The sequence below is a fragment of the Melozone crissalis genome, unplaced genomic scaffold, assembly GCF_028551555.1.
Source record: "Melozone crissalis strain CALT ecotype California unplaced genomic scaffold, PUWL_Pcris_2 ptg000006l_1, whole genome shotgun sequence".
Taxonomy (NCBI): domain Eukaryota; kingdom Metazoa; phylum Chordata; class Aves; order Passeriformes; family Passerellidae; genus Melozone; species Melozone crissalis.
The window spans coordinates 56,083,334-56,108,953 of record NW_026535784.1 but is presented as its reverse complement, the minus strand read 5'-3'; the positions used below and the strand labels follow the sequence as shown (position 1 = coordinate 56,108,953).

The 25,620-nt window shown below is 46.4% G+C and overlaps 1 protein-coding gene across 4 annotated transcripts in view; it reads left to right on the top strand.

Annotated features, from left to right (window-relative positions):
* Positions 1-25,620, top strand: part of SLC4A4 (solute carrier family 4 member 4) — a 114,988-nt gene that overhangs the window by 36,041 nt on the left and 53,327 nt on the right. The window lies entirely within an intron of this gene.

The following is a 25,620-nucleotide window of genomic DNA, read 5'->3' as shown; positions in this document are numbered from 1 at the left end:
GCTCCAAGCCCTGTCCCACCTGGCCTTGGACCACTTCCAGGGATTGGGTGTCTGCAGTGTCCCTGGGCACCCTGTGCCAGGGCCTCACCACCCTCACAGGCAAGAGTTTCTCCCTGGTATCTAATCTAACCCTGCCCTGTGGTGGTGTGAAGCCCTGAGGGTGCCGGTGGTGGCAGTTAGGACTTGTTGAGGTGTGAGAGTGACAGAGAAGAGGCTCGTGTTGGAGGGGGCGCTTCCAGCAGCAGCTAAACCTGGTTACCTTCACCACTTGCTTACTCCAGCTCTTTTTCTGGGGGAGGGTCAGGATGGCATTTTTCTTGTTCCTGTGGCCTCACTGCAAAGCCCCACCTCCCACTGAGGCACTTGGGCAGGATGAAGGGACATGCTGATATGAGGTTTGGTCTAGATGTGATCCATCACCCTAAGCAAAGGCTTTCCTTTTCTTCTTGTCAAGAGTACAGGCTTTCACTTGGACAGCTAATTAAAAAAAAAAAAATGCTCTTTTTGCAACAACCCTTGCCTAAACTTGTGAGTTTTTTTTCTTTTTTACTTGTGCATGTGCCAGTCACATCAGGGCTTCTTACAAGCACTTCTGTTTGTGTAAAACCCTTTGCACTTCCCTTACACTGACTGTCCATCTCCTTTAGGTAAATGCAGAACATAGAGCATGGAGCTTTCATTCCTTGCTCATGATAGCTTGGAAAGGAGGTCAAGTTTGGATTTTTTTATTTGCTTGCAAATTCCAGATTTCTGGTGGGCGTCCTAAAAGGTAGAGCTAAACTTCATCCTTCCTTAGGTGTGTCCTGAGGCTCCCAACACAAAACCAGCAATTAATCTCGTTGTTAAGACAAATGCTGAGTGTCTCGGGTACAGGGATTTATTCTTTTCCAGCCCAGAAAAGTCTAGGAGTTGGGATTTTTTTTGAAGTTGTTTTTCAGAGTGAGGTAGGAGAGCAGAAGCAGTTGTCCCTGGATGAGTTATGTGCGCTTACTGATTAAATCACTAAACCCATGGGCATGGCTCAGGTACCTGTAGAAAGCCTGTAGGTACACAGTTTGTGGAATTGGGAGTGGGGCTGTGGCTGAGCCTCATCCCCAGTGGGCTCCAGCTGTGAGCAGCAGGTGAACCTTCTTGAAGGTAACGAGCCATGGAGTGTTCAGGGGCACTGACCAATCACCACAGGGAGCAGAGGGCACACAGGTGCAGTGCATGAACCATGAGGGATGTACAAGGTTGGGCTAAAGAACAAGATGGACCAATGCTTGCAGCCTTCTGATGTGGTAAGGTGTTGCTCTGTATGGACTGAAGCTCTGTAATGGGGTGGTGGCACTCCGTATTGCGGTAGTCTCAGCTGTGACGTATGCTGTGACAGAAGCCCCCATGTGCGGATGTGCTTGGAGGTGGCATGTGGCATCTGCGCTTCCCCTGCCACCAGCTGCCCTTTGGCTGCTCCTGGGACATGCTCTTGGAGGTCTTCAGAGGGACAGCTATGTCAGGGGCCTCGTGCAGGTGAAAATGCATCTCACCCTAATGCAGCGCTGTTCCCCACGCTCTCTGTCTTGTCTGTCCTTCCCCAGGCTCTGAAGTGCCACCAGATGCCCTTTGGAAGGGACTGTTCAGCCACATAAACCAGCCCAGGCCTATGTTTGCCATTGTGCATGGTTCCTCAAAAGAAATCAGTAGTGCAGGCTGAAATTCCCTGGAATTCCAGCTTGACTTGTTCCTTGTGCACTGTGTCTCCATAGTGCTTGTGTCACTCAGTGTTTGTCAGTCCCCTCCAGCTGCAGCCAGGCTGCTGGGTGCCTCAGGTGTCATGGAGATCTATCAAGAGTCTTGTATTCCTAGGATTTCAGTGTTCCTGGGCTGTGATGATGTCAGAGTGGTGCTGGGGAGTGAAAAGGAGTCTGCTGTCATGTGCCATGTGGAACTGTCCCAAGAGCCTGGGCATAGAATATTGTGGCTATAGAGGGGAGTATTTTTCCACCTGTGCAGAGAGCAGGATGAAATTGTTCAGGTCTGAATTCTTCAGGGATGTCTGGATGTGTCTGAAAGGAGCAGCCCCTGGGGGAGGAAGGGGGAATGAAATGGAGAAATGATAAAATGATAATGGGCTTTTGGTAAGGATTATTCCTGGGGGCAATGCATTTAAAGGCAGTGCCAGCTCTTCAGAGAGCTTTTAAAACCTGCCTCCACTCCTTCCATCTTTAAAAAACAGCCACACAAGTTGCCGTGGCAGTGACACCAATGCAGACAGCAGGGCTGTTGAGCAATTCCACTTAGGTTGTTGTCAACTTGAAATGATCAAGATCCACAGCCCTGAAGTGAAAAAATGAATTTGAATAAGAAGTACAAACACTTCTTGCTGCCCTTTTGGCTCTCACACCTGAATGCTGCCACCCTCTTGCCACACCTCTAAGTTTCCTCTACAATTTCAAGAACTGATAGAAATAGTTTTGGGGTGAGTCAAAGTTAAGATTCTTCTATAACTGTAACCTGTTCTTGGGAGAGGAGTTAAATTTCTAAACCCCAGCTAGTTAATACTAAATTAATCATGGCAAAGTTTGAGGTAAAATAGCAAGAGTTATTTGAAAAATTGGGTCTGGGCAAAACAGAGGAATTGTCCTCTAAGGCAGCTTTAGTCTCAGAATCTTTTGGTTTTGGGGTAGGTCTAAGTGACATAGTATTTTAATTTACTGGTCACTTCTGCCTCAATTAACTGCATGTTTTCTTAGATCTATGACTAAGCCTTCCTTAATTGAGAATGGTCTTCGCTGCTTTTTTCCTGACCCAGCAATTCTCTTAGAAATCTCCCTTGGCCCAAGGGGACACAATTAGTCATGTAGATGTAGAAGAAAATAATTCAATATAACCTTGACATGGTATTTTAAGCCACAGGGTGTGTAACTACTTGGTGGATTGAAAGTGGTTCTTCAGCTTCATCTTGAAACTTCCTCTGTGTTTCAGAACAGATACCAGCAGAGATGCCTTTGGGAAGATTTTATGGGGTCTTTATTCCCACTTTATCAGGATAGGCTGTTTATGTTTTAGAGCAAAAGAGAGGCTGGTTCTTTTCCTAGTATGGGGAAGGCCTGCTTTAACTGGAGCTTGCTGTGTTAATCTTGTGTCTTGAACTGATGATAGCATGTGCCACTATAATTACTTAAGCCACATTAATGCTTTGCCTAATTCTGTTCCCTGTGTTCACGTGAAACTGCTAAGGGGCAGAAAAGTCCAAGGAATTTACCATGTGCGAAAAAAATCTCTTTTAGAAACATTTTGATTTGAAGCCAGAGCTCTTTCTCCAGCTGAGAAGGGCTGAGTTGGGGATGTGATGGTTGGCACTGCAAAGCCGCCCTTTTTGGATTACACTCCATGCAAATCCGTTGGATAGTATGGGAACAAGCCATCCTAAAGCTCTGCATTTCTCTGAATATGTAAACAGGGGTTTATCTTTTACTGCCAGTATAACCAATACCTGGATTTTCGTCTCTGAACCCTCCTTTGTGTTTTCAGTTGCCTCTTGTGAACCTCATTGAATTTCTCCTGTTGGTACCATTTCAGATGTTGATCCTTGGTCTAGCTGTTCTTGAAGGTGGTGTCTATTTTTTATTATTATTCTTTCACCAGTAAATCGCCCACCAGCAGAGCTGGGGTAGGTGTGCCGGTCACTTCTTGCTTCCACCCTCAGCAAGGGGCAGGAGAGGCCTCAGAGGGTCAGGATGGGTAACAGGGGGGCTCTCAGTGCTTCCTGCAGCTTGGAACCAAGTCTCCTCTCATCCCAAGAGGGGCAGAGAATTATGTCCATGACCTACTAACCTCCAGTTGGGATTGTGGCTTTGGGAAATGAGTGCACAGATGGCAGTGCTGGGATGGCAGCAGATGCTGATCTAATGAGTAGAGCCACTGAGGTTTCAGCAGATTGGTGGAGAGCAGTGCAGGGTGTCTGTGGGAGTGTAGGGCTGCTCCCTTCTCCCTGACACAATGACTTTCTGAGCCCTTCCCCTTTTCACTTGGCTCCCCCAGTTTATCTTCTCCTCCAGTTCGAGCTGGCGCAATGACAATGCGGATGACTTTGATTGCACAGGGAAACTGTTAGGGAATTAGATGATTAAGAAACATTTGGAGGGGGAACCAGAGATCTTGAGGCCAAAACCTGCTGGCACTCTAGTGCCAGCAGGCTAGAATGACCACAAGGGAGTGTTCAAAAAGAAAAATCAATCAGTTCATACAGATTACTGAGCTGATAGCAAAGGGCTCTCCCTGCTCCCCTATGGACATGGCTCCAGCATGGATTTTGTGTAAGAGTGAACCCTGAAATAAATACATTTGTCATGGTTCAGGAACACTGAACCTCAGTGTGCCCTTGCAAATGCTCTTGAGGCAAGGCCTGTGTTCAGACTGTCCCTTCCAAGGACCCACTCTGGGGTTTCTCTTTCTGAGGAAATGATGGTAGTGATCTTGCTTTGAAGTTTGGAGCAGATGCTGTGTTGTGGATGTGTTCATGCCTTGAAGAAACAGCAACTTATGGAGAGGCAGGAGGTGCCCTTCTCTCTCTTCTGACTTCTATCTCTTTGACTTCCTGATGAGCCAAAATTGGCTCTTTTAGCTGTGAGTGAAGGACTGGCAGCCAAAGGGCCACCATGAAAGGAAATGGAAATTGAGATTTCCATGTCAAAAACCTGAAGAGTAAACAAGATAGGGCAGAGAAGCCTCATCTCTAGTACCTGATCATTTAAAATAATTTGCTTTTCTCTTTGTTAGTGTCAGCCATTTCCTAGAAAAATTGTGTATTTGTTAAAACAAATCTGTGTGATATCTGAAACAAAATCCTTGAGAGCTGTGGGCTATTCTGCTCAGCTTTGAATCCTGATCTGACATCTGTTCAAGCAGGGGAGAGTCTTTGCTTGGATTTATTTGCTGATTTCTTACCCACTGAGTGAATTTTAAAATAATGGTATTAAGCACATCAGAATTATGTGTAGGAAGAACATGGTCATCTGCAAGCTAAAAAGGAAAGCAGATGTTAGCTGAGATGTAAGTGGTTTGCATAGATGTGTTTGTACTTGCATGGATGGATTTATGTCTCAGAAAAGGCAGAGCCCTTGCGGCGCCTTTTCCTTCTGTTTGGATACCCCTGGAAGGGCATTGTAGGCCTCAGCAGTTACATGGAAATAAAAGTATGCATAAATCAGCAGAGCCTTTCCTGCTCTTTGTAAGGAAGCCTAGGAATGGACTAGTCCCAGCCTGAATGTGGTACTGGGATGTGTTCAAGTCTTGCTTCCAAGTGGACACCTTGATATTTAAATACAGTAATGGGAACTGAGTTCATCTGATGGAGCAGGGGTGTTTGGTTGAGCTCTGAGCTGAGGGTGTGTAATACCCTGGGAATTGCATGGCTGGCAGGAAAGGAGGGGTGTTCTGAGCATCCTGACTTGTGGAGACCTCCAGCAGTTCCCCTCTGTATTCCTGCTCTGAGGGCAGTTCTGCAGCAGGCTTGGCCTTCAGGCTGTCATTAATAACCCAGCTTCTCTGTGTTGAAGTGAAGCAGGAGATCAAATCCATGCTTTCCTTCCTTGAAACCAAATTTTCCTGCTTGCAAGCAGCACTGAGTGGAGGGGAGCTGGGGGGCTGAAGGAGGCAGACAGCCTAGGTGTCAAATCCCTTTCGATTGATTTGAACCCTGCTGGCTCCCCCTGGGCCACCTGGACATTCCTCCTTGGAAACCCACTCACAGGAGTCTGCTCACAGTGCCTGCCCCTGGGAGCCAGCACGTGGGGTTTGACAGGGGATGGATGGCACTGAGGATGGATCAGCTTTGTGTGCACGGTACAGGGAGTGGGGACAGCAGCTGGCAGGGCTGTGACCACAGGTTCTTGGCCAGGGAGTGCTGATGGCACTGGGGGACTGCTGGGGGTGGCTTTCAGACACGTAAGGAGCTCCTAGGATGTGAGTCAGGAGAAAAGGACACGACTGAAAAGCACCACTCACAGGCAAGAGCAGCAGAAAGAGCTAACTGGAGGTGGTGAAACTTGATGTGCTCAGTGCAGAGAGGGCGGGGAAGTTTTTCTGAAACCATAACATTTAGATAACCACAAGATTTAGATATCAGGGCTCTTAGCAAGTGTTCTGCACCAAATCTGGGCAGAGATGGGTGTCACTCAGACTGGGAGGAGGTAAAGGAAAGTATTCCATGGGCTGGGGTCCAGATGAGTGAGTCTCTCTGCAAGATAGATTAGGTCCTGTGTATTCCCTCTCTGAGGGCTCCAGATTGGCCATACTGAAACCCCTTGTGGAGACGTTGCACCTTCATTCACACTCCCTGGGCTGGATTGTGGTGTGCCAGTACCGTCCCAGTAGGAGGGTGGTAACCATGTCCTGTGGCTTGTATTTCAGAGTCAAACACTCCATGCTGCCTGTGGAGCAGGCTGTGTGGAAACAGCAAACTGGGCACATGGCAAGTGATGGATCCACAAAGTTTTGGAGTTATTTGGGGGCATTTTGGTGGGATGGGGTAGATAAAGGGGGTCCTGAAGAAATGTGCTTACAGAAGTCACCTGAAACTGCTTGGTTTCAAGTCCATGAAAGCAATGGAAGCTTTGAGGCTAGAAAAGAGTTGCGTGATGTGGGAGAATTTCAGTGTGTGGTGTTTCGTCCTTGGGCCTCTCAAAGCTTTCTGGGCCATCTTGCAAAGCTGTCAGCCTCCTGAAGAGAAGGCTGCTGCCTGCTGCTTCCTCCCAGGCAGAGTACTGACTTGGCTGCTCAGCTGGGCACAGGCTCTTCCTTGTGCTTTGGGTATTCCTAGAGAACATGCCTGACCCCATTTTGTTGGACTTGCTCTTATTTGGGTTTCCCTTTATCTGGGTGGGACTTGTTCTGCCTACTTTGTATATCATGGTTTTCTTGTCCTAGCCTGTTCCAAGGTAAATTGCCAAGGATGGGAAACTTCAGAAGGATGAGTCTATAGCAAAAAAAGAAGTTCACTCAAGTGATTTCATTCCAGCATGGGTTTCATCATGGGAATGGAAGCTCACTGTACAGAATAAACTGCTCACCATCAAACAGTATAAATGCATTTAGTGGCGGCAATTTCTCCTTCGGCAAAGCCTACCTAAAGCTCTTGGGGTGGATTAGTCTAGGCTTAACATTAAAACTGGACTTGAAACATGCTCTGCATTCCTAGTGACAGGAAAATAGTGTAATCCAGTTGTTTCATGTCTACTGCAAGAAATGGGGATTATTTGAGGATGGACTGTTTTAGATAAAGTGACTGTGACAGCTTCTAGAATCCTATTTGCTGGTTGGAAGCAAAGGAAGCAGCTCAGGAACCACAGACCATGGTGATTACAGTTACTCACATGGGCTATTTTAGAGTAAAATTTTGTCTGTTGTGCAGTTCAGATATCAAACTTGCACTCTAAATTCCCAATTTAGACTAATCCTGGAGTCATTTAGACTTTCCTTTGGCCTGGCCCACGGGTTTCACAGCATGTTGCAGTTCCCAATGATGCATATCATGTGTGGGTATGGGAAGGGGAAACAGGAAACTGATGAAGGTCTAGGGATGGGCAGCATGCCTTGGGATCTGCCCAGAAAAATGGTGCTGGGGGCTTTGTACTGAGCTCAGTCTGGTTTTTGTTCCAGCTGTGTCAATGTGACTTTAATTCAGTGGTGAAGAGGGAAGATTTCCAAATCTTTTGCCTCGTCTGCTTAAAATACATATGCATGTATATGCAAAACAGGCAGTATTTTGTAATGAATTGTTTGCCTTTGAAATGAGAGTGCTCTTTGTCTTGTGGGTTCCTTTAGGGCTTTGGCAATAAATAAGAAGCTTCCAGCTGCAGACAAAACCACATTTGGGGTGTGAGCAATTTTTGATGGTTGGATGTTCCAGCATCACCTTGTCCGCAGGTTTGGTCCTGCTTTGGCATAAGGCTGGGAGGGACCTCGGTGGGACAGGGACAGGCTGCCAGGACACCTTGTGCCAGCCCCTATCTATAGGAACAGCGCAGGCAGAGTGAGAGCTGTGACCCAGGACAACACCAGGAACAAATTTAACCCAAGGCATATATTTAGCCTGGCTGCTTGCAAGAAGATTTAAAGCCATATTTAAGGCTGAGCATCTGCTGAAGTGCCGGGCAGATTGCTGATATAAATAGTTACCCGCTCTGGAGCTGCTCTGGCTACGTGGGGAAACCTGGCAGTGGGCAAGGATTCAGGGAGTGCTCTCAGCTGCTTGCTGGGCTGGGATGATCATCCCTGGTATCTGTTCTCTTTGTCACCAGTGGGAGAATCGGAGCACAGGGGACTGGAGCTGGACTGGCAGTTCCCTGCCCACTCTCCGGGCTGAGCCAGGGGTTGTGCGGCTTTCCCAAAGTGTGGCTCTGCTCAGAGCTGTCCCCTCGCTGAGCTTTACTGTAAACTGATCCCAGGAGGATGAGTCTTCTTGGGAAAGCAGCCAGCATGCTCTCTATGGCTTGTCCTGCTGTCCCTTTGGAAGTGGAGTAACATAAAAAAGCTTTCTTCCCCCAGCAGTACTTAGGAGGAACATTGTCATTTTCCCAATTATTTTACTTGCCCTAATGCCAGCTCAGCTGTCACTAAATGAATTGCCAGGTGTGTTTGTAGTTTCTCTCAACTGTTGTTAAAATGGGCTCATAAAAAAGCGATCATTCTCTTAGGTTGGGATCTTTCTTTAGTCAGAGTTAGGGAGATGAGCAGCTCTCTTTGGAGTTCCCCTTGGAGCTACTCCCCCTTTGGCAGTGATTCAGTTGCAGACCTTCTCCTTGAGTTACAACTGAGACAGACTTCCCACCTGTTGTGGGAGGTCAGCCACTGACATGTATCCTATGTGGAAAATGTCAGTCAAGAGCTGCTGCTGGTGGTCACAGCAACCTGCTCACCTTTTTTTCCTGGAGCTGCCTTGGACAGCTGTGTCTGTCCTGCTCCAGGAAACGTTTTCTTTGCATTCAGGTTTCATTTCCAGTCTTAAAATACCTTTATTTTTCTGTGTGAGAGTGGTAACACATGTGGATTTTTGTCCAAAAACCTGTGCCTGTGGAATACAGTGTTTTTCATGCTTATGGTGCTTCTTAATTATAGGACAGTTCAATATTAAGAAGCTGAAAAAGATGGCAGCTGTGTAAGGTTTGTGAATGAAGATCTTGTTCCCCAGCTTCTGCCTGATGCCCTTCCTCAGTCATTAGAGTAGAATAGGTTTTAGCAAACCTTATCCTTGTGAATTGTTTATGGATAAACCAAGCCCTGCAGATGACTTGCATCCTGTTACAGCTCTCAGCTGGTACCAGCCTTGGAAAGGGTTGGCTTTCAGGACATCCCATATTTCACAGCAGTGGAGCTGTAGGCTTGTAACTGAGACTTGGTAGCGTTTAGGAGGCTGGGGATGTCTTCTTTGCTTTCTTTCCCAAAGTGGATATAATACCTGTGAACAACAAAAGGGACTTTTCTTTGCCCTTCTGCACAAGAGGAGATAGATTGTTTGCAGTCAGAAATTGTCTGGTGCATACTTTCCTTAGATTTCCCAAACCTGCTGTTCTGTGCTGAAAGCAGACCTTTTTTTGGCAATTAATTCTCTCTCTGTGGAGGATTCCAAACACTTTGGAAGACCACAGATCACCTTCAAGTTCAATTGAACATTATTTTGGGGGTTGGGAAAATATTTAGTTTGCCTTCATTACATCTCCAGATAATGCAGGGTTGGTGACTTGGCTCTTTTTGCTGCAGTGCTGTGACTAATCTCATAGTTTTGTTGTTTGTTAATGTAATTATGGGCTTTTCTAAAAATGGAAAGATACCAGGACATTTGCCTCATTCCTCCACAGTGGTTATTGCATACTTCTAATAAGTGTGCTAAAAAACCCTATTGATCAAAGTTCCCATGTTTATAGCTGTTTTTGCCAAGGAATTTGGGACAGGCGTGAGCAGGGCAAAGAAATGGAAGGTGTGATGCTCTGGGGGAGAACCTGTTAATTCCTGTTGTCAAAAGGGAATGTGGCTGCTTTGGAAGCCTTTGAAGATAGACAGAAAAGGCAGAATAATATTAATATGCAGATGTAAGGAGCTACAGGGAAGATTGCTGGCTGGGAGGGAAGAGAGGTTACGTGTTCATGGATGGCAGGAATGCAGTGTGATGGCAGGATACACACTGATAGTGGCTCTTTATTTTCAGCCCCTTGGGAACAACTGTGTTACAATAACTTTGGCATTGTGGGGCTGAGACTGACTAGAAAAGCATTTGTATTTCTTTTCACTCATTTTCTTGAAATGAAGAAGTACAGTATTTACTCTGAGTTTTGGAGACTTGGAAAGTTGATCTCTTGTTTGGCTGCAGCCTGCTCGTGCTCAGCACCTTTTGGAAATAAGGATTTGGATTTCCTCTGAGGTTTCGTCTGGAAAAGGGGTTGCAACAGGAAAGTTTTGGAAGTGGCAACTGTCTAAGGCTGTGGCATCTGTGATCTGGCCTGGGAAATCTGCTGGAATTTTACATCTTTTTGATCTCTGTGGGTCAGGCACCTAGGATTCATTGTGAGCAGTTCCTCTTGCTGCCTCTGCTTGTCTGACGTGTCTGGAAGCAGCACTGCTGCTGTGGGATGTTCCCAGGTGTTTGAACTCAGTGCCTGTGGGAAATGCAGAGGCAGGATTTTGCCAGGTCAGCTCTACACGGACACAGAGTGTGTAGGAGCCACTGCCATTGGTGACTCGTTCCTGCAGGGTGGCTCGTCATGGCTTCAGACTGACAGGGCAGGCTTGGATGGTGCAGCAGGAAAAGCTCCTTCCCTGGCAGGGCAGTGAGGCCCTGGTACAGGTTACCCAGAGAAGCTGTGCCTGCCCCATCCCTGGAACTGTCCAAGGCCAGGTTGGACAGGGCTTGGAGCAGCCTGGGATAGTGGAAGCTGTCCCTGCACATGGCCAAGGATTAAAATGAGATAAATTTTGAGGTTCTTTCCAACCCAAACCATTTTGGGCTTCTATGATGGGGACACTGCTCTTCCTGTAGCTTAAGGTAGTAAGAGGACAGACCCTGGATATACTTTTTGAGTTCTTGAGATGTTATTAGGGATGGGGACAATGTCAGGTGGTATTTGGTGCTCCATCAGATGCCCTTGATGTGGAAGTAAAGAACATCCTTGTGGCTCTGGAAAAGCCCTCACAGCCGAGGCAGCACATGTTGCAGAAGGGAAAATGCTCTTTGCTTGGAAGCTAACAGCTTCAGAAACATAAGATCAGTGCTGCACTTGTAAAAACACCTTCCTCCAGTTAAATCTGGTGTGATGTTTTTCTGAGGAATGTGGGTTTGGTGTCCTTCATTTGGGAAGAGCAGACAGATTTTGCACAGCAAGAAAAAGAGTAAATGTTTTGCAAGGAATATTTTGCTTACTATCAAGGTCATGTATTTTCTTTCAGTTATGCAAAGCATGTGCTTAAAATGGGAATCTCCACTGGAGAACAGCTTTCAAATCTTGGAAAAGACATCCTTGAGGTTTATTGCTCACAATTTCCTGTCTCTTTGGGGGATAAAAACAAAAGTATTTTGAAGGAAAGCTATTTTATCTAAATCAGTGCATTGTACTGTTCTCATCTGCAATGTGATTTTGTAGGCAGAGGTTTGACTTCATCTCAAAATTAAGCGGAAGAACTTGGGTTGTAGTTGAGGGATCAGCTATATATGAAAGAGCTGTTCTCTATTCCGTAGCTTCTCCAGTGCCACAAAGTTGAGGAACACCTGGAAAACCAATCTTTGTTTCTACATCTTCTTTTCTTTCATGCATTTAATAGAAGTATATAGCAAACAGTCCTTGCCTGGTTCTTCTAGGGTTACTATTCCACATGATGGAGTTTCTTGCTCTGAAATAGATGGAGCCCCCTGACAAGTTTATTTTCCTTGTTCAGAACTTGCTCACTGTAGTGACAGAGCAGGGCACGATGGCTGCTGGAAAAGGGATTCTCGGAGCATGTGTTCCTGTTGCTCACAACTGCATCCCACCAAAGTGTACCTAGTGCTCTGTGGTGGAGGACTGGGGAAGGAGGAGATGGATCTCTCTGTTCAGCACCTTGGTTTAACTTAGGACTTTAAAAGAATACTTGGAACAGGGAGGCAGAAGTTGAGGAATTTAATTTCCCTGAAAATCACCTGTGTATTTCTTAACATGGTATTCCTGTCACTTTTTTCCTCAATTTCAGGAGGCTTTAAGCCAGGTCTTTGAGAAGAAGTACAAATATCCCTTCTTGGTATGTGTACACAAATAAATCAGTTACAATTCAGCAATCAGAATGGCTGAGCAGGATCCATGTGTGCCTTGGCTTGTGCTTTACACATTCTTGGGGAATTTCTTTCCATAATGCAGCTTCACTGCAGCTTCCAGTTCTTAAAGGTCTTTTCCAGCCTAGGGGATTCTGTGATTCAGTGCTACCTTGCACTTCCAGACTGCTGTGTACCTTCTTCACTGGGGTCATGGTTCTCCTTCCCCTGGAGCCATGAAAATGTGCACCTCACTATGGAGAGTTTAGCTCAGTGGGTGAAGTAATGCATGGGACACTTCATCAGCTCTTCATGTTTGCCTTAAAAAAAATAGTGTACAAGACATCATGCTTCATTTGAATCAGCAAGTGGGGAACTTTATTTTAAATAATGGATTTAATCTGGTGATATCATTGTCATTATTTCCTTCATTTGCTGTTAGGATTTCTTTCACCCTGAATCTGCTGTTCCCTTTTGGTAGCCAAGTCACACTCTATAATACCTGGTGTAATTTGACATTGTGATGTGCAGGCGTCCAGCATCCCGAGTTTTGTACATTGGATGGCCAGATGTTCATGCTGGTATCCACCTGGAGATGGGGAGGACTTCCTTTTGGATCATCTTTTTCAAATTCCATGTGGATGGAGATTGAAATTCCATTAAAAATATCCAAGGGGAAGGCTGTCTTTTTTGGTAATGGTGCGGCTACTTGGTGTTTGGGTTTTCTCCCCAGTTGAAGTCCTTTTAGGGATTAAGGGAGCATTATCTGAACTAATGAGCCAGACAAATTCCCTCTTCTCCTTAGATCTCATCTTCCCACCCCTTCTTGTAGCTGAGAATTCTGAAAAAATGAACAACCTCTCCTGTTGTCACATCATATTTAATTAATTTCTTTAATGAACTGAATAATTTAATTAATGTAAACTGACAGTAATATTCCCTCTGCCCTGTAGAAGATGCCACTGGGAAAAACTGGATTAGCACATTTGTGTAGTCTTGGCTGAAATTACTAGCTTTTGATTCTCGTTTGGATGAAGCAATTTGATCTGCTCAGGTCTTCAGGATCAAACACATACTTTGTGCTCTCTGCTCATAGAATCATCACAGAATGGCCTGGGCAGGAAGGGAACTTAGAGCCCGTCCAGTTCCATCCTGCCATGGGCAGGGACACCCTCCTCTAGAGCAGGCAGCTCTGAGCTGGTGCAGCCTGGCTTAGGACACTTGCAGGGATGGGAAGCAGGGATGGAAAGCTGTATTCCTGTGAGAGCCTTGGTTGCTGGCTGTGGGGCACTGGTGGGTGCTGACATCTCGTGTGTGCTCCTGGGACAGAGGAGCCACAGACTGTGTTACGTGAGCCAGGAGCAGCCCTGGCCACCAGGCTGGCTGCAGCCTGGGCTCTATTAATAGAGCTGAGAAGCAGCTAATGGCTGGTGTTACGTGACTGTGGCTTTGGAGATTAGGGGAAGGTGTTTGGGGTGTCAGGAATCACCTGTGCGGGACGTGCGTGTTTGCAAGGGGGCTGGGACTGCCAATAGATCGTCCTGAAACCCAGAGGTGCAGTAATGGATGTGATGGAGAGTTTGGGTTTGAGGCACGAGGGATTAAACTCCTTTCAGGGCCCTGCAGAGCTCTTCAGGACTCAGAAATGGGAGAAATGGCTGTGCAGGGAGGGCAGAGCATAAATGCTGGATGGAATTCCACGTAGGTACATCCATCTTTGCTCCTGCTTCAGTTTTTCCTTATCACCTTAATAATATTCTGGTAAATCCAAGGCATCCTTCAAATTCATGGCATTCAAGGAACTGTGAATCCCTCTTCTCTGAGAAGTCATAGGTATTACCTGTCTGAGCAATGTGCTGATCAGCATCATTATTCCAGCACCAGATCTTGAAGGTAAAGCTTCTACACCTGCTATTCCTTTAAATTCCCTTTGGAAAGGCCAGTGTAGCTTCGTGTGGAGAAAGTAAAATTATTTTAGAGTCACATTTCACTGGGAATGACTTGGTGAGCGCAGCTTTGGCTCCCCTTAGTGCTGTCAAGTTTGTTCAGTGGCTTGTTAACTGATTTTAAATCAGTTTTTTGCTTTGCTTGACTGCTGTGGGAATAAGCAGGTCCAGGCATAGGTAAATGGCTGGTGGGATAGTTCAGCACCTCTTTGGCCATAATATTGTTTTCCTTGCTGTTGTTGCAGATATAATCTGTGGTTAATCCCCCAAGTCCAAACCTGTGACTCCCCAGAGGACCTGAAGCCTTTTGTTGGTTTTGATTTGCAGCCTTGTTATAGACAAATTAATGGCCCTGAGTGACAGCAGGGCAACCAGAGACGAGAAGAAAATGAGTAATTAACATATATTGGGTATTACTGATTGCTTTTATGATTATCTGGATTTTAAGGTATTAGCTGGAAAAATAGCTCCTAATCCCTTATTAAAGATAAAAGGCAAGTCATTAAAAGTAGGAGGTTGTTTTCAGTCCTGAGAAGCTCTGGAAATATGTCTTGGCTCCAGCAGCAAACTAACCTTAAAAGCCTGTAATTCCAAGTTACTCAGCTTAGTTGTTCTCTTCAGCAAGGGAATTTCTGAAGTTTCCCATGTGCTGGGAGGCGGAGGGGACACAAGACAAAGCGACCCTTGTCACAGGAGCTGCGTGCTTGGCACGGTGACAGGGCCCTTTGAATATCCTCGGCCTTAGCTGAGCCTGGCCCAGCTGCTGGGCTGGGAATCTGGGCAGCTCCATGGAGGGGTTATCCCTAACTTCAGCTTTTTGTCAGGGCAGATCTCCTGGGCGAGGTTCCCACCTCACCCCAGCTCCTTTGTTCCTCCCTCCTCTTGCTGTTGTGGCCACCTAACTGGTTTTGTAGCCATCTAACCCATCTCATGGAATCATAAAAATGGTCACAGAATGGCTTGGGTTGGAAGGAACCTTCAGAGTCATCTTGTTCCAGCCCCTGCCATGGACAGGGATACCTTCCTCTAGACTGCATTGCTCAGAGCTCCATCCAACCTGCCCTGAATGTTTCCAGGGATGGGGCATCCCTCACTGCTGTGTGCCAATGGTTTTCCACCCTCTTTGTAAAAATAATCATCTCCATCTGACAGATTTAAGGGCCATCTAGCTGATTTTGTGGCCGTGCACTAAGCTGAATCAGCAAAACAGATTTTGCTATAGTGCAAGCCCCAAGTCCTGATCCCAGCAGGGAAGGGGGAACAGGAGGCTGAAGGGCTGGGAGCAGGAAGACAATAAAAGTGGGGAAAGGTGATGTGTGCTGTTGCTATTCTTCAACCCACCTGGAGAGTGTGCAGGGTCAGAAGGAAAGCAGCAGCACCCCTTGCTGAGTTGCAATAATTAATCATCTGCCAGAACTTGCCAGACACTGAGATTTTCTTAATAGTCAAATATTTTTTGTTTTAAAATTAGTACATTCCTTATTTCTGGGTAATGAAATTTGAGTACCAGTAAAACCACAAACTTTTCAAATTTATTTCCTGTATTTTAACAGTTCTATGTTTCAACACATCATGTTTATATGCTCCAGCTGTACTTTTAAAAGGCAATTTAAAATGCAGTGGGACCAGTTAAAAAGAAATAAAGATGGCATTTAATGACTCTAAGGAGATCAGTGCTTGTGAAGAGATTCACATTGGAGACAGTGCTGTTCTGATGGAATAGTTTGGAAAACACTGCTCATTTCTGCTTTGCTCTTTCCATCCTAAGTTGTTTAAAAGATTACCAGTAGTACCTGGCTGATTTGTTCCCCTCTTATTTTTTTCTTAATTTTTTTTTCCTAAGTCCTGGACAATGTTTAAGACCAGCTGGCTGCTCAGTGCTTTTGATCCCACTGCCAGTTTTTTGTGCTTGGGGAAGGATTTAAAAAGTAGAGTTTGACTACCTGTTGGGTTGGTCACAGTCGATTCCCTAAATGCAAAGGAAGCAGTTTAGCTTTGTTTTGCTGTTTTCCTGTTGGTCTTGGTTGGGCTGGTGCAGCCCTTGCTGTTTCCAAAGAGTCTGCCAGTATCTTCTGATGCAGAGTTGGTGTTTTGTTACTTTCCTTTCTATTCCCGTTCTCCAGGCCAGGATGCCAAGCAGATCATTAAACCCAGCGTGGGGTTTCCAGTCTCTCTTCATTACTGAACTTTCCCTGAAGCCGTGGCAAAAGTGTTCATGTTTGGGCAGCAGATGGGGTAGCTGGAGTGGAGATCATCTATCTGGGAAGGTTGCTAATAAAATGGAATCAATGAGGTTGGAAGGTGCCATCAGTGGGTCTCAACCTCTGCTCAAAGCAGGGCCAGCTTGGTAATTAAGTTATTAACTTGGCTTTCTCAGTTGTGGTATCATGTCTGGAGCACTCTGTCCTTAGATGGCAGTGCAGTGACACAGGGCCCCAGGGAGGCACACTGTTACTTTTCCTACTCCTGGAAGCATCCTCATACCTTTGGATGCTCAGGACAGGGAATACTTGGCTCTCCTGGGGCTCCCTTTAAGCACAGGCAGTACAACATTATTCTTGCCAAGTGCAAGGAATTGCATCTTCTCTCTCTCCTTTGCTGTGGTATCCTCCTCCTCCTCCCAGGTAGCACAAAGGGAACGATGTGACTCTATAAAAGACACTATCTCTGCCACTTGGGGGTGAGGCTGGGACCTGACCATTAGGAAGGTCAATACTTCTGCAAAAATGCCCCCCAGCCATACTCCTGGTCCAAGCCATCCCCAAACTGACCTCCTACTTATGTTTTCTTCCCAACTGTCTAATCATTAGCAAGCTGCTTAATGCACAGCAAAAGACCAATTAACCCTAAAGCATTTAGTGAACTGCATGTAAATTAGTTGTAAAATGTTGCTGTAAACATTAAATGTTAGGCAATTACATAAACCAATAATTGCTAAAGTTGCATTTAGGAGCTTAAAAGAAAGAAAAAAAATCTGCTTAAGTAGCACTTTGGAGAACTCTGCTAATGGATTTGTTTTTAACTGCAGCCCTCCGGTCTGGGTAAGTCCCAGCAGGCTGGGGCAGTTTAGATCCCATGTGGTTTTAGTTGGGTAAGAAAAATAAAGGCATAGTCACCTTGTGCACCTTTGGAAACTGCAAGGAAAATCTCCAAAGGGCCCAGCCTGGAGTCTAGAAAGAAATGGTAAAAATATGGTAGATGGTATCCTATTGGATAGCAGTGCCTGGTAATTCTGGGGATTGATGATTGTTTTCTTCAGATTCAGGCTGTGTGAAACATTTCAGACCTGACTAAAACCTTGGCTCTGGATGGGTCTGGTGAGATGTGAGCACAGAGGGCCTGGCCACTCATTGTGAACTCCTTGGGTTTACTTCCATCCTCTCCTCTTTGTTCTGCAGACACCTGCCTCGTCCCACATTACCCTTTGGGAAAGGCTGAGTGCCTGTGCACCCACCTGTGTGCTGGGGTTTCACACGAAGAGGCTGCTTTGCTTTCCTGCACATTTTAATCCCTTTAATTGGCTGTCTCTCTCCAAGGTGGTCCAGGTCACCCACTGCTTCTCAAGCTCCTGCTGCTAATGGTCTTAAATAATTCATTTTCCTTGTATGCCTCACGCACTTATCCTCCAGTGTTTAGTGGAATCTTTCATTTCTGGTAGTTTTCCTTTCACCTGGGCTTGTGTCAGACCCAGATGTTCCTAAATGGTGCAGTGAAGTGTGGTTTTGCCTCCTTATTCTGTGTATTTGTGCTTCACTGCTGCTTTAGAGCCTCTTTGTTGATTTGGTAAAAGTATCTCTCTGTGTGGCTTGTGTTGCATTCCATAAGGAGTCACCAAATGTGCCTCTAGATACCAGATTTCTCGTTTTTCAGTGAAAAAACAAGTTGGGTTTGTTTGAACTTGCTTTCCTCCTTCTTCAGTTTTGGCAGTAGCCTTTTCTGGAGTGTATTGATCTTCGTTACAGTGCATTCACTTACTGAAAGCCAACCCGTGCTTAATTTTCCTGGATAAATCCATTGGATAATGGTCTTTTATTTTTCTTGTACACAGTTTTACTAGTGTAGATCCTGGTCATGTTCCTTTCCTGAAAGTGGAAATATTTTATACTTATGTTTCCTTGATTGAATTACAGAAATTTGCTTAAAGTTGTAAAGCTACCTTTCAGCATGGATGAGACCCCAGCAAATCCACTGTTTTTTCCACCATAGTCGTGTTCCCTGGAGGTTTGGAGCTTGTGTAGGAGGTGGGGGTGAGTCTGTGAAGCTCAGAGTTAAAAGGAGGCAGAAGCTTGAACTTCACTTGCTGTTGCAAGGGGAAACCAGTGCAGAGCAGGAGCTGCCCAAATGTCAGCAGGCTTTTGAGAAGCAGCTGAATTGGGAGTTTCTGGGAAGCTGCTTGGAAGGAGTGTGCTGCTGGCAGCCTGGAGCCCTGCCAAGCCCGGAGTTAATGGTGGTTAATTTTTAAAGGCAGGCCCAAAACTGCTCATTGTGGCTTTGTCTCAATAGGGTCTTTCTGCTCCCAAATGCCATTGCAAGAGCCCTTTTCCGAGTTCCCTTGACTCGACCCAGAGAGAAAGAGAAAATGCCTTCAGAGAGGTGATTTACCCACGCAGAGCTTTGCTTTGCCACGCTGCTAACTGTTGGGACAGTTCCATCAGGATGGTGCTACCATCTCCAGGGATGCCAAGGGAGGAAAGTGGTGTTGGTCAGGATTTAACATACAGAGTAAATGCAGGCACCCAAAGAGGCAGGTCTGTAGGGGTGGATCCATCCGATGGAGCTTGCTTTGCAGCAGCAGGGAAATATGAGGAAAACCAGCACCCAGATGTGAAACCAGCTGGTTTTGTAAGCACCCTGTCAGGCCAAATCCTGGTGCTCTCCTGGTCAATGGAAGCATTGTTTGGATTCTCAGGTTGGCTTTGCAGCTTTTTACATAAGCGGCTGTGAACTGTTGTGAGCCAAAAGGGCAGTTTGTCACTGAGCAGAGCTGTTCAGAAGCTGGTGGGAAAATAGAGAAGCCTTTTTCAAAGCATCTCAGAGGAGGGTGGTGCCTTCCTCACCTTGCTGTGAGTCAAGGTGAAGCGGCCTCCTGAGCTCTGGCTTCTGAGCTGGTTGGAGCAGATGATCCTTGAGGTCTCTCCAACCTGGTGTCCTACAGTTCTGTAATTCTGTGATAGTGCTTTTAGTGTGGAGTATGTGTAGGACAAGGGGGGATGCCTCCCCATTGACACAGGACAGGGTTAGATGGGATATCAGGAAGAAATTCTTGTCTGTTAGGGCAGTGAGACCCTGGCTCAGGCTGCCCAGAGAAGCTGTGGCTGCCCCATCCCTGGAAGTGTCCAAGACCAGGTTGAATGGGGCTTGGGGCAACCTGGGCTAAGTGGAAGGTGTCCCTGCCTGTAGCAGCGGGTTGGAACAGATGATCTTTAAGTCCCTTCTAACCTAAACCAGTGTAGGATTCTATAAAATACATATTTACACCATGGCTTCCCTCTCTTATGTGGAGTTTGGAGCAGGACAGGTGATGAGGAAGGAATAACAACCTGCAGAACCCCCCAGCCCGTGCCTTTAGCTCTCATGCACCGGTTGGTCTCTCCAGGGATGGTGAGGAATAATAAAGCACAGCTCCCTCTGTGCCCAGAATGGATGAGGTGTTTGGCAACATGGAAAACAGAGGGGACAGAATGAAAAGAGCTGAAAGCAAAAAGTGTGGATGCCAGAAACATTCAGTACTCCTTGAAAAACTGCCTGGCAACAGAGGTGGGCTCTGCTGCAGCCGGAGACACAGGGCAAAGGGCTTGGTGTGCTCAGAAACTGTGGGAATAACTATGGAAAATCCTCACCCACACGTGCGCAGTTTCCTCCCTCTGTGTGTGGGCTCTGTCCTGCTGAGTCCCTGCTGAAGGAGGCTTCCAGAAGTGCTGAAACAGTCAGCTGTGGAGATTGATTGAACGAGACAAATAGACAGTGATGAAACCCTGCTTGTGAGAAGAGCTTAATAGGCAGAAAATTGGCTATTGCAGCCGGAGGGCTGGTTGGGAGGCAGAGAGGAAGTTTCCTCTTGTCGTTGTGTGGAAGCTTAAACCCAAGAGGAGAGCCCAGAGTTGTTATGGCTGTGTTGTTAGAAGTGTCCCTGTACTGTCCCTGTTACCTAAACAAGGTAAATGAGCAGTGATAGACTGAGTTAGAGTTTGGTAGGAGGGCTTGTGGCTGGTGCAAGGAAACAATGCTGCTTACAGGGACTGCAGCTCCTCAGAACTGCTTTAAAACCATCTTTGGGGAGCAACATTTCAGTGCTGAAGAAGAAAAGGATTTTTTTTTTTGTTCACCAGAGGAGCAGGAGCTTTCCCTTGTGCTTATGATGAGCAGTTGCTTTGTGGGCACATGGTGCAGTGATACAGAGGTGTGGAAGGGCTGTGTGTGATCATGGTGTGCTTACAGTGTTTAAGGTACCACAGCAGGACCCAGCAGAATCCCAGAGAGGTGGACAGCACCAGGGAGGAGACTGTGAAAGCCACACTGCTTTGAAAAGGGAAACCAAGAAAAGCCAAAGAAGGAAAATAATGAGAAAGAGGGAGTGATTTTTGAACTCAGTTCTATGCGGCAGCCACTGCTCTACTGTTTCACTGGGGACTTGACTGTTGCTCAGATCCAATGGAGGTGTGATGCCAGACAGCATCTTGTGTCTGTGTGACAACAGGAAATGTTCCAGAGCTCTGGAGAAAGCCAGGCTTTCCCTAGGTGCTGCTCTTTCTTTATTAAAGTCTTCTTGGCAACTGCTTGGGAATCGCTCCTTAAAAATGTGCTGCTGTAGCAGTCTGACACAACTGGAGGTACGATGGCTGACCTCCAGGACTGGTCCAAAAATACCTTTGTTATCCATGTTTTGCAGTGAATTGCTTGTGGTATGTTTTATATCAGGATTTATAACCAGTATGGTTTGTCACTGTGGAGTAGTTGGTTTGTAAAAGGAAGTGTCATAGGCATTGCTGCCTTTAATGCAATTAAGAATGGCACTCTGAGAACCTAGAAATTTTTTTAAATGTGGTGTAAAAAGACAAATTTCCTGTTTTTCTATCCGTTTGGGAGCCAGTCACTGTTGATTGGCATCTAGCTGTGGCATACCCATGGGGAATTGCATGGTCCATGTATGCCCAATTCAGCACCCTTGGAATCAGGGGAGCCTGGCATTGATGTGAGCAGGCAGAGCCTCACATTGATAATAGGTAAAATGCTTAGTTTGACTCAAATGGCTCATTGTGTGTCTGTGGGAGACTATCTGTTCCCTTTTCCTTGGAATTCTGCAGCTGCCTGTGCTTCTGGCAGGTTGTGTAGACATTACTGGGTTTGGCTTGCAGCTGGGAAAAACAGTCTTTGAAGGCAGAGTCTCCCTAGAGTGGAGCAGTGCTGGAAAAAGCTCATCATGGGACTTGGGATATAGCATGTGGTGGTCTCTCCATCACAGCCATGTGGATGGGATTGGCAGGCTGCCTTCTTTTATAGGAACTGCTTTTTAGGATAAGGCTCACAACATTTTCATGAGATGGTGCTGGGTTTGTTTAGAAGTTTCCCAGACTGATTGTCCATATTGCATCCAATGATGAGTTGATGTGAAACATTTTTGGGAGAAGGGTTCTTTTTCTCTCCCTGCATCTCCAAGGAATGTTTTAACAAAGTGTCTGTAGGCACAGCACCAAAGACCAAGGGAGCTGGGAATGCCCAGCAAGGGATTATGTAAATGCTGCCGTTCTTCTGGCATTTGACAGAACACACTATTAGTAAGAATTTCTCCAATACTGAAGATTTTTTGCAGATCAGACACTTAATATATGCCACGTGCTGCAGAGGAATTTACAGCAAAACATGTACTATCATGCAGTCCAAAAGTCCAGCAAAAAATTGATTATTCCAGAGGCAGTCAGTGCTGTTCATTATGTCTGATAAGGGACACTGAAAATATAGGGTAGATTTGCTCCAAAATAGAGCAAGCACCTCAAATAGCATTCTCTGCACCCCACAATCATGCAAGAAGTGACCTGGGGAGGGATTCAGGTACTGTGGGGAGCGTTCCCAGCTGCCAAGTGTTGCCTGTGGAAAGTCTAATCTGCCTCACAGCCAGCCTGCCCCAGCATGGGGTCAAAAAGTGATCTTTCACAAGCAGAGACGCAAAACAAGCAAGGAGAAATTCTCACGCTTGCTTAGAGTGATTAGCTGGGGAGCAGATCACCCAGGGCTGCTTCTGTGGGACTCTGGGAAAGGCCAGGGTGCAGCCTCGGAGCAGTGCTCCCAAAAACTCAGAGCAGTCTTTCCAGATAGTAGGTGTCCCAGGTGGTTGTTTTCTCATCTCCTGGTTTTAAGTGGAATTCTATTCAGGTTTGTCTTTAAAGGAAGCTGGTGGGACTGTGGGCCACCAAAGCCTCCCCACATGCATTTAGCTGGTGTCTTGTGTTGACAGTGACACACAATTAAAATTGGTTTTCATAATAGAGAATTTTGGAAGGGAAGTTAGCTTAACTGGAAAGGAAACAAGTTTAAGTCTGTAACAGGTGTCTGCACAAGTGTGTCACTGCTCTGACTGTGGATGGGTTTGACCTGGGCTTTGGCAGAGGGAGGGCAGCCCCAGAAAGGAAGGGGAGTGTGATCGTGTCCTATTTTAATAAGCCTGCCTGGAATGCACATTTGACAAACCACTTTCCTTGGTACTGGTTCCACAGGCTCTGGGGAGGGATTTGCACCAGGTCTCTCAGGGATTTCTGTAGCTGCCAACTCACTTAGAAGTAACAGACACCTTTGTATCTGATGGTCCCTTAGGCCTCAGATTGAGGAAGCAGTTGACTGAGGTGCAGGTCCTCAGTGTAATAAAGTACTGAAGACATAAGCAAGTGGGAACAGGCAGAGAGAAGAGTCTTTTCAAGAAGTGTGGGTTGAATTGAAGGGCAAGATAGGAGTAAGTTTTTACTAACTAGTCACTCAGCAAAACTCTGCAATTATTTTACATTTATTTTCAGCCAGATAGGAAAATCAGCAGTGGTTCTGGCAACAAAATATCTCAGAAGGCTCTCTCTTTGAAAAATGTATTGCAGCTTAATCCTGTTCTCACTGGAGTCAATGTCAGACTGCTACAGGATTGCAGAGAGGAGATAGGATGGGTTTGTTATGCAGCTAGCCATGCCATTAACATGCTCAAAACATAACTTCTCCTTGTAAAGGGAAACCCTACTGAAGGAAATGTGGCTGCCTTCTGTCCATTTAAAACAATAAAAGGTTTTCTTCCATCTGTCTCCAGTGACTTACTTCATCTGTGTGAATTTTCAGTCCTTTATAGCTGTGTGAAGAGGGTAATTTTGGTTTATCTTAAATTTAGTTAATGTTATCTTTTAAGGCTTTAAAATACCTTTGAAAATCTGTACCAAAGTAGAAACACAAGAAGAGTTCTGATTGAATAGTTCTGATTCTTGAAGCAAGCACAAACAAAGAAATCCTGATTTCAAAGACAAACCTGTTCAGCAACATTTTCCTGATAAGGAACTAAGTTTTTCATGTCTTCAGAAGTGTCCCTGGTAGCAGCCAGATGAAAAAGCAGGAGGGAAAGCATGTTGGCTGAGTGGAGAACAGGCTGTTTAACTTGTGCATCAACACAGGTACCCCCTGTTCTCTATCCTGAGGCAGCCCTGTACACCCGGAGAGCCAGGCTTCCACCCACCACCAGCCAGGCCCTCAGCACCAAAGCAGGAGGTGACTTTAGGATAGGGGGCCAGTGCCACCAAGCCCTCTGGCATTTCCGTGTGTGGCTGTGCCATTGCACCAGGCAGTGAGTGATGGCTGCCACCAAAGCCAGGGCTGGGAAGCTCAGGCATGCCCCATTTGACGTTGTACGAGAACGTGTCTCTCCCTATTTCCAAATTCCCTGAGATTCCTCTCTCTTGATGGAGATTGATTTTTGCCTTTGGGAACCCAAGGGTATGTATTGTGCTCAGAACTGGCCTGAGCTGAACTTGGAGAAACTGCTGATGTGTTTGCTCTTGTGCAAGTTATCATTTTATAAGCTACCTCACAGACTGAATGGAACAGGAAAGGGAAGAGAGGCAAGTGAGAGACATCCCATTGCCTCTGTATCCATGTTGTGTAGGAACATTCAACCCTCTGCAATTAATATATAACCTCAGCCATCTAAATTTGTGGATGAGCCTTTTCTCTGCTGCAAATGTCTGCTGACCATCAGGCAGTTCTCTTGAAGACACTAAGGAAAGCAGCATTGAGCTGCTCCTGGCGTCAGGGATGCTGGTTTGAGCAGCTCCCGAGCTGGATGGCCGGGCTGGAAGCAAAGGTGGTGGCCAAGGCCGGGCCAGGCTGGCCCGGTGGTGCTCAGAGGTCGGGCAGGCAGGGGGCTGAGGGGTCACCCCCGGGTTAATGACTCCCCAGCCCCTAAGTCCGGGGCTCAGCCAGCTGCCCACGCCGAGCACACGGCGTTCGCCTGGAGATGAGGATGGAAATATGTTCTCCTTGCTCAAGAGAGCACATAAACAGCCCATAAACGGCCCATTAACCCACAGAATGGCCATCAGGAACATGTGGTCAGGCCAGCATCGGGACCTGTGACCCAGCAAGGGCCCTAATGGGGCTGTGAACCTTATCATCAACCCTAAGTGCGGGTAATGGATAATCAGCAACACAGAGAGGAGGCAGCCAAGAGAGAGGGGGTGACAGACGATGGGCACCCAGGTTCAGTGTGCAGAATATTGTGGAGTGATCGAGTTATATCTGGCAGTATCAGGGTAACGCTTCATATAGTGAAGCCACTTCAGAGTGACTCAAGAGAGACTTTTCCCATTGGCTCCAGTGGATGCCTTCAACAGCTCAAGGAGCTTTGCAGTCCCTTCTCTTACAACCTCTTCCAAGCAGCAGCCACTTCGGTGGTCCATCTTGCTTTTTGAAGCAATAAAATGGGCATGTATTTTATTTGTTTTCTAGCTGTGATATTTGAATTCCATTTAAATATAAAAGGATATTGAGATTCATTAGTGCAGGTGAAGGGAGAGGACGATTGAACATGCGTGTGTCTGGCATCTCCAGCCCCCTGCCATGGGCAGGGACACCTTCCACTACCCCAGGTTGCCCTGAGCCCCATTCAACCTGGTCTTGGACACTTCCAGGGATGGGGCAGCCACAGCTTCTCTGGGCAACATGAGCCAGGGCCTCACCACCTTCGCAGGCAAGAATTTCTTCCTGATATCCCATCTAAGCCTGTCCTGTGTCAGTGGGAAGCTCTTCCCCCTTTTTCTGTCACTCCAGGCCCTTGTCAGAAGTCTCTCCCCAGCTCTCCTGAAGCTTGCAGGAAGCTGAATGCCTCATGACAGGGAAGCTGCTGTAGCAGCAGGGCAAGGTCCTTGGCTCCCAGGAGATTCCAAGGGCATTTATGGT